General features: G+C 37.9%; 1 long non-coding RNA gene across 3 annotated transcripts in view; it reads right to left on the bottom strand.

Annotated features, from left to right (window-relative positions):
• Positions 1-265: 265 nt before the first annotated feature.
• Positions 266-15,089, bottom strand: part of LOC309846284 — a 39,188-nt gene continuing 24,364 nt past the window's right edge. The window contains exons 2-4 of one of the 3 annotated variants that reach the window (XR_014301846.1): positions 13,382-13,444; positions 1,472-1,606; positions 266-1,377 (exon numbers count right to left, since the gene is read on the bottom strand). This is a non-coding gene — a long non-coding RNA (uncharacterized lncRNA). The remainder of the gene's footprint in view (positions 1,378-1,471; positions 1,607-13,381; positions 13,445-15,089) is intronic. The other 2 variants (XR_014301847.1, XR_014301845.1) reach the window with 2 other exon arrangements.

Below are 15,089 nucleotides of genomic sequence, written 5' to 3' on the forward strand. Positions count from 1 at the left end.
CTTCATGCCATTAAATCAACAAGCAAAGAAGGGGACTACTTTATCAGGTGAGGCAACTGATGCTAATTATAAACAGAAGGTAGGTTTACTGCTTCACACTGTTCACAGTACTTCCATGTCCAATGACTAAAATGTAATGGAAAAGTATAGTAACCCTAGATAGACAGGGCCAGTAAGGGCTCAGACCCTTCAGAAGCGGAGGTTTGGGTCATCCCATTACTGGTAGAAAATCATGACGCTAAGGTACTGGCGGAGGAAAAAAGAGGACAGGATATAGGTAGTTTATTAAGGAGATTATAAATGTAAGTTATAGTGCAATGATGAGTTGCAGACACAAGCATGAAGTTCCTATGTACACTTTTCCATGTTCTGTTATATATGTACTTTATCAACCTTTCTTCCTGTTCCCCTTTTTATTCCTTCATATAAGTTGTGTTGATGGTAGTTAACATTATAAATTAATCCACTGTGTATAGAATATCAAAAGGGGATTATGACTGGACTAGAAATATCATTCATAATGATTGATGAGACTTTGGCTGTCCCCTTCCAGAGGAAATGGTGGATATGCTTTCCTTTGTATAAGAGAATGTTGCATTACATTAGGAAGGAGCAGGCTAATTTTGCTGCTGTTATTTGTAAACTTGAATATAAATAGAAAGATCTGTATGGTTGCTGAGTAGCCAAAGAAGTAGACTGTTTCTTTTTCTTTATCCAAAACGCATTTCCACTCCCTTTTATTCTCTGTATCACAGACGCTGGAGAGTCTTCGAATTGTAGTTCTCTGATCACATTTCCTCCAGGATCTTGGACGAAATTTACAGTCAGCCACAAATACACTCAATGTTAGTTAGGCACAAGAGAGGCAAAAGTCATTTCTTTTTTCCTCTTGCAGCAGTGGATAGGTATGTGCGATGAAGGAGACGGGAAATGTAATGACCACAGGTATTTCACTGTTAGTCACTCATCTCTATGCAACAAGGCAGCAATAATGATTGGTGGCTAGTTCCTGTAGTTCTTGTGTGACAGCCACAACTCACTGCTTTCAGGACCACAGCAACAACTCAAACCTGGAAGCCGGTGGTAACTTCCCCTGACTTTCTCTTCTTCAATGTTGTAAACACCTGATACCTAATATTAACCCTCTGCCTGAAATGCCCAGAGTGATTTCTGTTTTCCTGATTGACCTCTGATGTATACACTTTCTCATGTTAAGCCAGCACATCTAAAACTCATTATAGCCATGGTTTAGGTAGTAATTCCTTGTAGCTGATAGTTTCTGCATAAGTTTTTAAAATCCCAAACAAACCACGCAGATGAACTGTTTGAATCCCAGCAGCCCCTGCCTGTAGGTTGAGATCTTCCATGTCCAGTAATCTGGAAGAAAGAAAGTAACCAAAATTTACTGTAGAGTTATATGACAAGAGTTTCTCAGAAATATGCATATAGTTTTCATTTACAACTATCTCACCTCAGTAGAGATTGTCACATTCTTATGGTTGGAAGAAAATACCTCAATGTTGATCCAAGTTAGTACTCTTTTGTGTAGTTGTTTCCTCGAGTTCTGCTATTGATGATGTGCAAATATGATATATATTGAGGATTCCTATGAAACATACATATGTTCAGTGAAGTCTTTCTTCATAACTGGAATGTAGAAATAGCTATAAGCTAATCAGCTAAATAAAGGGGTATTTTGACCAAGAAAGGTGTTTTCATTGGAGTGTTGTGCATAAGAATTTCTGACTAGGAGTCAACATCATAAATAATTGTAAAAGAAATCTAGAAACAAGCAAGGATGCCCACAACTGACATATTTATTTAACATTATTTTGGAAATCATAGCCCTATATTAAATCTTAGCCTTGTATTAAATCATAGCCCTGTATTAAAGCTTGTCAAGTTTCATTATTTTAATTTTTATAAGTAGGTGTTCACAAATAACCAACTGAAATTAATTTGAACTAATAAAAGAGTTTCAATAGATTTCCTTTACATCAGCAATGATCACTTAAAATGAGAAAAATTGCATTAATAATACAACACTTGGAAATAATTATAACACTAAATACTCAAAATTTATATTATAAAAAACAAAGCTTCACTAAGAGAAAATATTTTAATAATGAAACAAAGAGGATGCTGTAAGGAAAACCTAAATATAGTAAAAAAAAAATGTTCACTTCTGCACAAAATAATGTATAGGTTTAGTTGAAGTCTAGTAAAAATCCAATAGTAATTGGAAATTTATAAAAAGTCAAAATTTTTAAATTTTATTTTTAGAGAAAGAGAGAACCTGCAGTCAGCAGGGGTGGGGGGGTGGTGGGTAGAGGGAGAGGGAGAAATAATCTCAAGCAGACTCCCAGCTGAGCGTGGAGCACAAGGCAGGGCTCTATCTTACAACCCTGAGAGCATGACCTGAGCCTAAATCCAGAGTCAGATGTTTAGGGGTGCCTGGGTGGCTCAGTCAGTTAAGCAGATGCTTAAATTTGGCTCAGGTTATAATCCCAGGGTCCTGGGATCCAGCCCCACATCAGGCTTCCTGCTCCATAGAGAGCCTGTTTCTCTCTCTCTTTCTGCTTGCCCCTTTCCCACTGCTTGCCACTCTGCCTACTTGTGCTCTCTCTCTCGCTCTCTCTGTCTGTCAAATAAATAAATAAAATCTTAAAAAAAAAAAGAGTCAGAGATTTAACCAACCAGCCACCTAGGCACCTGAAACATGTCTAAATTATAGTTGGAAATAATAAACAGTAATTATTATTTTTTTAACATAAAGAGTGATGATGGTAGAACTTTAAAAGTTACAGCAATGTGATACATACATGAATCCTAATTCAGTTCTGGCTCAAAACACTAGCTTTTATATAAAATATAAAAATGACTATTACATGGCATAATTACATGGCAAAATCTAAAGAATTTTTGTTAATTATTCTGGGTGTGATAATGGTTACATAGGACAATATTCTTTTTCTTTTTTTTTAAGAGAGAGAAAATGTGTGAGCGGGGTAGGGGGGTCAGGGGGAGAGAAAGAGGGAATCTCTTTAAGATTATTTGCTCCACTCTGAGTGGAGCAGAGGCAGGGTCTGATTTCATAACCCTGAGATCATAACCAGAGCTAAAAATCCAGATTTCTCAACTGACTGAGCCATCGAGGCACCCCAGAATAAAGTTCCTATTCTTAGGGTTAGTGTGAAGGGAGAGATTATGGTGTCTACAATTTAACATGGTACAGAAATTTAAAAGATAGCCATTTTGTTAGAAAGTGGAGTAGGGATGATAAAAGTATCCTCCAGACTAAGAAGGCACTTTACAACTGAAAAATGAGTGAAGCCACTCCATACCATTTACACAGTTTTACTCAGGGTAATTTTCAGATGGGAAGGTAGGGAGGGATGGGAGATTTGGCAGACAATAGACCAGGCACTAAGAAGCTATTCTCTGCCTAGTTTGGACCTTAGTCTACAGCTTTTATAGAGTGCAGGGTGGGGGGGTTGGGGGATCAAAGGGTAGTTATCTAATGTGGCCCCACCTGTGCACCAGTTTTCTCTGTTAGTTAGCTAAAGTGGTACCTTCTGGGCACCAGTTATCTACTAGTTATCTGAAAGTGGAACCTTCTGTGTGCCAGTTTAGGGAAGATCAGAACAAGCCTTCCCACGTTCTGTTCAGGGCATACATTAACCTCCAGAAGGCTCAGAACATGTAACCCTGAGGGAGGCCATTTCTTGGGCATGAACAAGATGGAGGGCCAAACATGGAGTCAGTATTGTTAGCTGACAACACTACACTCCACCCTCAACATCTTTATACACCATTCTTCCATGATGACCCTAGAGTCAGATGCTGGGAGGTGACTTGCTTTCCTATGCCACAGCAACAATATTAATATAGCTATCAGACCAAAGAAAATACTTAGAATTATGGTTCTCCAGCAACTGTTAAATAGTAAAGAGGCCTTTCCACAGACCCAACAGTTTTAAGTAGTGGTATATGACAGGAAGATGTTTCCCGATGTGACAGAAAGAAACACATCAGCAATAGGAGGCTAGGGGCAATAAGACAAATATTTTATAGGCAATAGGTATTGTAAATCTTCATTTAGTAACAACATGGTAATCGTTTGATCTCCATGAGTCAATACTACTGCTGGCTTGGGTATTTTCCCTGGGGAGTGATACCGTATATTTTGTTCCTTAGTATTATCAGAGGGTTTATCTATATTGTACATAGGCATCTCAGATGGCTTTCATACTAACAACCCTGCCTCCATACCAAGTGTCAGAGATTGAGAAGCAGTTATTTGCATATAGATTGGGCCCTGACAAGGTAGAACTGGGGGTTAAGAATAATACCAGACATGACCCCTTGGCCCCAAGGGATTAGGACACCAAGCCACCCTGTGTGGGGTGGCACTCCCAAAGCAATCCCCAATGAACTAAAGTCTTATCAGGTAGGAGGTTTTATGGCAATTGCACAATGAGTCCTTCTTCCCAGATAGGCCTCCGACCTCCTGACTACTGTAACCCTAGCACCAGAGCTGCAAGGTTGTTGTTGGTTAGGTATTCATATGCAGATGTCTGTACTGCTATAGACAGGGCATTAAGGAGTTGAATTGCCTCTGTTCGTCTCAGAGACCATCCTCTGGGGGAACCTTCGGGTGACAGTCTTTAATGTGTTTTTTATTAGTTCATCCACCCTTTCAGTTAGGCCTGCAGCAGTGGGACTGGATGACAGGTAGAAAGTCTACCCATTCTTGGACTTCATGGCTGGTAAAATGTGTCCCTTGGTCACTACCTATCTGAGCCCTCTATCATTGTTAATTCCTTTGTAGTTGCAGTCTGATTAGCTCTTTTATGGGCAAAGGCTTGTATAAGTCCTATTGACATGTCCACACAGGTTAGTGGGTATTTGTGCCCTTCTGATACTGGCAAAGGGCCTCGATACTCTATTTCCCAATGAGAAACTGGGCATTTAGTCCATCCATTATGCCCAGCATATGGCACAATAGCCATTGCCTGAGGTGGTGCTGGGAACAGTTCTTGTCAGCAGCTTCTTAATTAGAATATTTTAAAGACAAATGCAATCTTTTTACTATTTCATGAGTGGTTTGGGGACTTCAGTATTCCAACTTACAGTGGACACATTCTGCTGCATCAGATATGGTCAACATTTCCTCTAGCAGAAGAGCTTGTGCCTGGGCTAGAATGCTTGCCTTATGATTGCCTGGTAGTGTGAATGAGGAGTGAGCAGAAACCAGCAATACTTGGATGGCTGCATCAGGCTTGGGGCATATTTTCCAAATATCTTTCCATAGTTTTGTTCCCCACAAGAATCTGTTTAATAAAACCCAAAATTCTTTGTGCTGCTGCAATATCCATGTTGTTAACACTTCCTACACTGTCTAGCTGTCAGTGGCCAAATGGATGGGTATGGTCTCATGCATCAACACAATTCATACCACTCTCAATTCTGCCCATTCACTACTCTGTTTAGTTTCTTCTTTGAACCAAAGTACATCAAAATCCAATCAGATACCAGAGGAATGCCAAACTGGCTGGTTTCCCTGACAACTGCCATCAGTGTACCATGTGTCCACTGGAGGCATGCCTACCCCTTCCTTTACTTATGGGAGGGTGGCATAATGTCCTTGACTTCTGGAAATTGGGTAGGTTGATATATGTGACCAGCCCTACTAACAAGTGAAGTTCTCTGCAGAGAGGTTCATATCAACATAGGTAGGCAGTCAGTCCTGTTGCTGCAGTGTAAAATATACAGCTAATAGATGTTTCTTGATGAGACTATATACCTGGTTTCTGTTCCCTTCCATAATTGAGACCAGAATCCTCATGGGATTTGTCTCCCATTCTGTCATTGCCAGAAGTCCAAGCCAAACCCTTCTGGATATGAATGTACACTAATTCACAACTCACACCTGGCATTTATATCCCCAGGGATATAGTTTCTTCTTTGAAGAAACAAGTACAGGGCCTGTACTCATTTTACTACCATTTTTACCTTTAAGAAATCCTCTTGTTGGTTAGCACCCCGGTCACATTGTCTTCTCCTCTTAACCAGGCATCTGTACTAGATGGGGAATAACAGGTCTCCTTTCACCCAATAAACCAACAAAAGTCTATAATCTCTTTATCATTTTAGTAATTAGGAAGGTTTGCATTTTATCAATGACCGCTTCTAGCATCACTTTTGCCTTACCCAACCAGCTAAAGCCTAGGAACTACACTGATTGATCTGGCCCTTGGATCTTGTTGGTATTTACCTTCTACCTTTTGACATCAAGTATGCCTATAATGACATCTGCTTGTCACAAGGAAGATTAATCATTACAGGTTAACTTAACATCATCTAGATAATGAGAAAGCACCATCTCCTCTGGCAATATCCATTTTTCCAAATCTCTGGCTACCCTCCTTTGACAAATTGTGGGACTATGGACATACTCTTGGGGTATACTCCATTGTCTCCCATTCCATTTGAAAGTGGACTGTCTTGGAGTCAAATCCTAATGGAATGCTGAAAAAGGTGTTAGACAAGTCCAATACATAATGAGATGTCTTAAAGGATGACATAATTGTTTTTTCTAACAATAACATCATATTAGGATGGGCAGAGTAATTTATTGAGTTCCCTATAATCCTGTCGTTCCCCAGGTCCCATTATATTTCTTTATAGGCCAAAGAAGGCTATTCAATGGCCTTTGGGCAGGCCTGATCATCCCACCTTTTCTAATTCTCTAATTGTGGTCATAATCTTATTATGCCCCCTAAGTGGCTTACACTGTTTTATGTTTATTACTCTTTAGATATGGTAGTTGTACAGATTCCCATTTTGCATGACCCATGACTATGGGTTTCACTACTCAAATATGCAAACTGAATTTGCCCATCGTTATGGTTAGATCTAGATCTTGCAAAATATCTATGCCCCAAAATACACTCGGGAATGGAGGAAATGCACACTAAAAAAGAGCACAAAAGGGACGCCTGGGTGGCTCAGTTGGTTAAGCCACTGCCTTCAGCTCAGGTCATGATCCGAGTGTTCAGGGATCGAGTCCCACATCGGGCTCCTTTGTCAGCAGGGAGTCTGCTTCTGTCTCTGCCTGCCATTCTGCCTGCCTGTGCTTGCTCTCTGTCTGTCTCTGACAAAAAAAAAAAAAAAAAAAAAAAAAAAAGGAAGCAGGAAGGAAGACTGCCCATCTAGGTAGAGAAGAATCTGTATAGCCTTGATAATTTGTCCCTCATAATCACCAATAGCTTTTATTTCTTTCTAAAAATTTGAGGGGCCTCCATAAACAAGTGTGCACTCAGCTCCAGTGTCTGTTAGAGCTAGTGCAGTCTGTTTGTTAGTGAGAGACCAACCAACAGCCAATTCAACATCCAGCCTCTGGTTGTTTCCCCACTGCATGCACTAGAGGACAACTTTGACCCAGCCCCTACTCTTTAGGGATAAGAGGGTATTTACCCCTGAAACTCCTCTGCTAGTGGAGGGGCACTCGGCAATACACCTTCTTAGCCTTTCTTAAGGAAGCAAACTGCCCTCCCTTCTCAATGCTTTCCATAGGATCAGCAAGACGGAACTGCGTTTGTCCACATTTTTTCTCTCAGGGTCCCAGATAATATTAGGACTTGCCGAAATTGTTTATGAGAGACTTTGATGCCCTTCCTGCCATTTTTTTGTTGTTGTTGTTGACAGTATTCTCTGTTTTTCTCCATTTTTCTTTTAATTCCAATTAGTTAGCATACAGTGTAATATAGTTAGCATACAGTGTAATACTAGTTTTAGGTGTACAATACAGTGGTTCAAATCTATACATCATCCAGTGTTCATCATAAGTGCATTCCTTAATCCCCATCACCTATTTCACCTATTGCCCACCCACCTCCCTCTGGTAACCATCAGTTTGTTTTCTATAGTTAAGAGTCTGTTTCATGATTTGTGTCTCTCCCCCACCCTTTTCCTTTGCTCATTTGTTTTGTTTCATGAATTCCACATGAGTGAAACCATATGGTATTTGTCTTTCCTGATTGACTTATCTCATTTATCATTATACTCTCTAGCTCCATCCATATCATTGCACATGGCAAGATTTCATTCAATTTTATGGCTGAATAATGTTCCATTGTGTGTGTGTGTGTATAAATAAATGTGTGTATTTATATATGTATATATGCATATAAACATATATGTGTAAATAAAATATAATATATAAATATATGTGTGTATTTATATATACATATATATCCTCTTCTTCAATGGATACTTGGGCTACTTCCATAATTTGGCTACCATAAATGATGCTACTATAAACATAGGAATGCATGTATCCCTTTGTATTAACATTTTTGTATTTTTTTCTTTTTTTGGTAGATACCCAGTAGTGTAATTCCTGGATGTTAGGATAGTTCTATTTTTAACTTTTTGAGGAAACTCTATATTGTTTTTCATAGTGGCTGCATCAGTTTGAATTCCCAACACTATAAGAGGGTTCCTTTTTCTTCATATACTTGCAACACCTGTTGTTTCTTGTGCTTCTGATTTTAGCCATTTCTAAAAAGATATTATTTATTTATTTGACAGGCAGAGATTACAAGTAGGCAGGCAGAGAGAGAGGGGGGAAAGCAGACTCCCTGCTGAGGAGAGAGCCCGATGCGGGGCTCCATCCCAGGACCTCGGAATCATGACCTGAGCTGAAGACAGATGTTTTAACTCACTGAGCCATCCAGACGCCCCTGATTTTAGCCATTCTGACAGGTGTTAAGTGATATCTTGTGATTTTGATTTGAATTTCCCTGATGATGAGTGAAGATGAGCATCTTTTTCATGTGTCTGTTGGCCACCCAGATGTCTTCTTTGTGGAGAAAAGTCTCTTAATTTCTTCTGCCCATTTTTTACTTGGATTAGTTGTTTCTTTTGGGTGTTGAGTTGTGTCAGTACTAGTTTGGATACTAACCCTTTATCATACATGTCATTTGCACATACCTTCTCCCATTCAGTAGGTTGCCTTTTAGTTTTGTTGACTGTTTCCTTCACTGTGCACAAGATTTATATTTTAATGTAACCCCAACAGTTTATTTTGGCTTTTATTTTCCTTGCCTCAGGAGACATATCTGGAAAGATATTGCTATAGCCAATGTCAGGGACATTGCCGCCTGTGCTCTATGCTAGGATTTTTATGGTTTCAGGTCTCACATTTAGGTCTTAATCCACTTTTTAGTTTACTTTTGTGTATGGTGCGAGAAAAGTGTTCCAGTTTCATTCTTTTGCGTGTAGTTGTCTAGTTTTCCTAACATCATTTGTTGAAGGGACTGTCTTTTTCCCATTGAATATTTTTCCTTCTTTGTCAAAGATTAACTGATCATATAATTGTGCAATATTTCTGGATTTTCTCTTCTGTTTTATTGATCTATGTGTCTACTTTTGTGCCAGTACCATACTGTTTTGATTACCATATTTGTTTTAATATAAGTTGAAGCCTGGAATAGTGATACATGCAGCTTTTCTCTTTTTTCAAAATTGCTTTGGCTATTCAGGGTCTTTTGTGGTTCCATATAAATTTTAGGATTTTTTTTGGTTATAGTTCTCTTAAAAATGCTGTTGTTATTTTTATAGGAATCACATTAAATGTGTAGATTGCTTTGGGTAGTACAGACATTTAAACAATATTTGTTCTTCCAATCCAGGAGCAAGAAATGTCTTTCCATTTCTTTGTGTCATCGTCAATTTCTTTCATCAGTATTTTATAGCTTACAGAGTACAAGCCTTCCATTTCTTTGCTTAGGTCTATTCCTAGGTATTTTATTATTTTTGGTCCAATTGTAAACAGGGTTGTTTTCTTATTTCTCTTTCTGTAACTTCATTATTAGCATATAGAAATGCAACAGATTTCTGTGCATTGATTTTGTGTCCTGTGACCTTACTTCACTTATTTATTAGTTCTAACAGATTTTTGGTGGAGTCTTTAGGGTTTTCTATATTTAGTACCATGTCATCTACAGATAGTGAATGCTTTCTTTCTTTCTTACCAATTTGGGTGCTTTTTATTGCTGTGGCTAGGACTTCCAGTACTAATTTGGATAAAAGTGGTGAGAGTGGACATCCTTGTCTTATCCTTGACCTTAGTGGGGAAGCTCTCAGTTTTGCACCATTATGATGTTAGCTTCAGGTATTTGGCCTTTATTATGAGGTATGTTTTCTCTAAACCTATACTGTTTAGGGCTTTATCACTAATGGATGTTTTACTTTGTCAAATGTTTCTTCTACATGTACTGAAATGATCATATGGCTTTTATCTCTTCTCTTTATGGATGTGATATATCACATTGATTTGTGAATATTGAACCACCCTTGCATTCCAGGAATAAATCCCACTTGATCATGCTGAATGATATTTTAAAACAAATTGTTGGATTCCGGGGCAAACCTATGGAGTCTCCTCTCTCTTTGGGAGGTTTGTATTCTATTATTCAATAAACTTTACTATCACTCATTAAAAAATAAACATATTGTTGGTTTCTGTTTGCTAGAATTTTGTTGAAGATTTTTTTCATTCATGTTCATCAGAGATATTGGCCTGTGGTTCTATTTTCTGTAGTGTTTTGTTAATCTGGTTTTGTTATCAGGGTGATAATGACTTCATAAAATAAATTTGGAAGTTTTTTCCTTCTATTTTTTGGAATAGTTTGAGTAGAAAAGTATTATCTCTTCTTTTAATGTATTTATTTATTTATTTATTTATATTGTGGATGATTTCTAGTATACTACCATTTGGTCAGAAATATCCATGGTATGACTTTGCTCTTTTTATATTTGTTGAGGCCTGTTCTGTGGCCTAATATGTGATCTACTTTGGAGAGTATTTCTTGTGTACTTGAAAAGAATGTGTATTCTGCTCTTTTAGGATGGAATGTTCTGAATGAATCTGTTAAATCTATCTGGTCCAGTATGTCATTTGTAGCCATGGTTTCTTTACTGATTTTCTGTTTTGATGATCTGTCCATCAGTGTAAGTGGAATATTAAAGTCTCCCACTATTATTGTGTTATTATCAATAAAGTTCCTTTATGTTTGTTATTATTTCATTTATTTGGATGCTTCCATGTTGGGTGCACAAATATTTACAATTGTTATATTTTCTTGTTTGATTTTCCCTTTATTATTATATAGTGTCCTTCTTTGTCTCTTTTTACAAACTTTGTTTTAAAGTCTTTTTTGGGGGCTCCTGGGTGGCTCAGTGGGTTAAAGTCTCTGCCTTTGGCTCAGGTCATGATCTTAGGGTTCTGGGATCAAGCCCCACATTGGGCTCTCTGCTCAGCAGAGAGCGTGCTTCCTCTTCTCTCTCTCTGCCTGCCTCTCTGCCTAACTTGTGATCTCTGTCTGTCAAGTAAATAAACAAAATCTTTAAAAGAAATAAAGTGTATTTTGTGCACAGGAATCAGTTGTTTTCTTATACACTAACTATGTAACTGTAAAAAGAGAAAATAGAGAATTGATTCCATTTACAATAGCACCAAAACCCAAGATACCTTGGAATAAACCTAACCAAAGAGGTAAAGGATCTGTACTCAAGGAACTACAGAACACTCACGAAAGAAATTAAAGAAGACACAAAAAGATGGAAAAACATTCCACGCTGAGGGACTGGAAGAACAAACATTGTTAAAATGTCTATGCTGCTCAGAGCAATCTCTACTTTCAACACCAACACCATCCTGATATAAATACAAAGGGCATTTTTCAAAGTGCTGGAACAAACAATCCTAAAATTTGTATGGAGCCAGAAAAGACCTCGAATCGTCATGTAAATGTTGAAAAAGAAACACAAAGCTGGGGGCATCAAATTTCCTGACTTCAAGCTATATTACAGAGCTGTGGTCACCAAGACGGCATGGTACTGGCACAAAAACACACATAGACCAGTGGAATAGAATACAGAGCCCAGATATGGACCCTCAACTCTATGGCCAAATAATCTTTGACAAAGCAGGAAAAAAATATTTAATGGAAAAAAGACAGTCTCTGCAATAAATGGTGGTGGGAAAATTGGACAGCTATACACAGAAGAATGAAACTGGACTATTCTCTTATACCATACACAAAGATAAACTCAAAATGGATGAAAGATCTCAATGTGAGAAAGGAATCCATCAAAATCCTAGAGGAGAACATAGGTAGTAACATCTTCAACACTGACCACAGCAACTTCTTTCAAGCACACCTCCAAAGGCAAGGGAAACAAAAGCAAAAATGAGTTTTGTTACTTCATATAAAAAGCTTCTGCACAGCAAAGGAAACAGTCAACAAAACTAAGAGGCAGCCCATGGAATGGGCAAGATATTTGCAAATGACACTATACACAAAGGGCTGATATCCAAGATCTATAAAGAACTTCTCAGACTCAACATCCAGAAGACAAATAATCAAGGCAAAAAGGGGCAGATGACATGAATAGACCCTTCTCAAAAGAAGATATAGAAAGGGCTAACAGACACATGAAAAAATGTTCATCATCATTAGCCATCAGGGAAATTCAAATAAAAACCACATTGAGATACCACCTTACACCAAGTAGAATGGCAAAAATTCGCAAGGTAAGAAACAACAAATGTTGGAGAGGCTGTGGAGGAAGGGGAACCCTCTCACACTGTTAGTGGGAATGCAAAGTGGTACAGCCACTTTGGAGAACAGTGTGGGCATTCCTCAAAAAATTAAAAATAGAGCTACCCTATGACCCAGTAATTGTACTACTAGTTATTTATCCAAAAGACACAGATGTAGTGAAAAGAAGGACCATATGCACCCCAATGTTTGTAGCACTAATGTCCACAGTAGCCATACTGTGGAAAGAGCTGAGTTGCCCTTCAACAGATGAATGGATAAAGAAGATGTGGTCCATATATACAATAGAATATTACTCAGCCATCAGAAAGGATGAATACCCAACATCTGCATCAACATGGATGGGACTGGAGGAGATTATGCTAAGTGAAATAAGTCAAGCAGAGAAAGTCAATTATCATATGGTTTCATTTATTTGTGGACCATAAGGGATAGTATGGAGGGCATTAGGAGAAGGAACAGTTAATGAAGAGGGTTGGGAATCATGAAAGCCTATGGACTCCGAGAAACAAACTGAGGGTTTTAGAGGGGATGGGGTGGATGGATGGTTGAGCCTGATGATGGGTATTAAGGAGGGCACATATTGGATGGAGCACTGGGTGTTATACACAAACAATGACTCATGGAACACTACATCAAAAACTAATAATATACTGTCTGGTAACTAACATAACATAATAAGAAGAAATAAAGTGTATTTTGTCTGATACAAGTATTATTATTTCAGCTTTCTTTTGACATTCACTTGCATGATAAATGTTTCTCCATCTCCTTATTTTCAATCTTCAGGAATCTTTAGGTCTGAAATGAGTCTCACAGACAACATATAGAAGGGTTTTGTTTTTTTATCCACTCTATCACTCTACATCTTTTGACTGGAGCATTTAATCCATTTCCATTCAAAGTAATTATTATATGCATTTATTGCCATTTTGTTACTTGTTTTGTGGTTGTTTTATAGTTTTTCTCTGATCCTTTCTTCTCTTTCATAGTTTTTTTTTTTTTTCATTTTCTTTAGTGATATGCTTGGATTCCTCTCTAGTTCTTGCATATCTATTATTGTTTTTTGATCTGTGGTTACCAATCAGCTCATATATAACATTTTCTGCACATAGCAATCTATATTAAATGGATGGTCACTTAATTTTGAACTCATCTTTTACTCCTCTCCCTTCCACATTTCAGATATTTGGCATCATATTTTATATCCTTTTGTTTTGTGTTTCTCTTGACTGATTTTTACAGATATAGTTAATTTTTGTTTCCTTTTGTGTTTCCTATTTTTCTTATATTTACCTACGGTTTTTGTTTTCCACTTACGGAGTCCCCTTCTAATATCTTTTTTTGTAGGGATGGTTTAGTGGCCATTAATATTTTTGTGGTTGCTAGTCTGGGTAACTCTTCAATTCTCCTAGTCTGAATGATAGCCTTGTTGGATAGAGTATTCTTGGCTGCAGATTTTTCCCTTTCAGCGCTGGAATACATCATTCCATTCTCTTCTGGCCTGCAAAGTTTCTGCTGAAAAATCACCTGATAACCTTATTGGGTTTCCTTTGTATGTAACTGTCTATTTTTTCTCTTGCAACCTTTAAATTTGTTGTTATTGTTGTTAGAATAAGAGAGAGAGGGAGACAGAGAGAGAGAGCAGGGAAGGGGCAGATAGAGAGGCTCTCTATCACATGACCCTGAGATCATGACTTTAGCCCAAATCAAGTGTTGGACACTTAACTGACTGAGCCACCCAAGCATGCCTTTTATTTAAAAAAACTTAAAAATTTTTTGAAAGGTAACTTTAAAAATTTTTTATCACTATTTTGTGCTATTTTAATTACTATGTGTCTTAGTGTGGACCCTCCTGGATTGAATTTGTTGGGAGACCTCTGTGCCTCCTAAATATAGTTTTCTGTTTCCCTCTCCAGATTTGGGAAGTTCTCAGCTTCAATTATACTTTCTGCCCCCCTTCTCTCTCTTCTCCTTCTGGGATCTCTATAATGTGACTGTTATTACACTTGATGGTGTCACTGAGTTCTCCAAGTTGTTATCGTTAGACAGTATTTCAGTCTGATTACTTTCCATTACTCTATTCTCTAGGTTGCTGATACATTCCTCTGCTTTCTGAACCTACTATTTATTCCATCTGTTGTATTTTTAATTTCATTTATTGAGTTATCCTTCTGATGTTTTTTTTTTTTTTAATCTGTCAAGGATCTCACTGATGTCCTCCACCCTATTCTGAGGCCATTCAGTATTTTTATGATCATTACTTTAAATTCTGTATCAGGCATATTACTTATTTCTGTTTTACTTAGATCTCCCTCTAATTTTGTCCTCTACTTCCACTTGGGACATATTTCTCTGTCTCCTCATTTTGTCTACCTTTCTGTGTCTCTCTGTGTCAGGAAAGTCAGCTATGTCTTCTACTCTTGAAACTAGTGGAATTATGAAGAAAAGGTCCTA

The sequence above is a fragment of the Mustela nivalis genome (assembly GCF_964662115.1).
Source record: "Mustela nivalis genome assembly, chromosome: 13".
NCBI lineage: Eukaryota > Metazoa > Chordata > Mammalia > Carnivora > Mustelidae > Mustela > Mustela nivalis.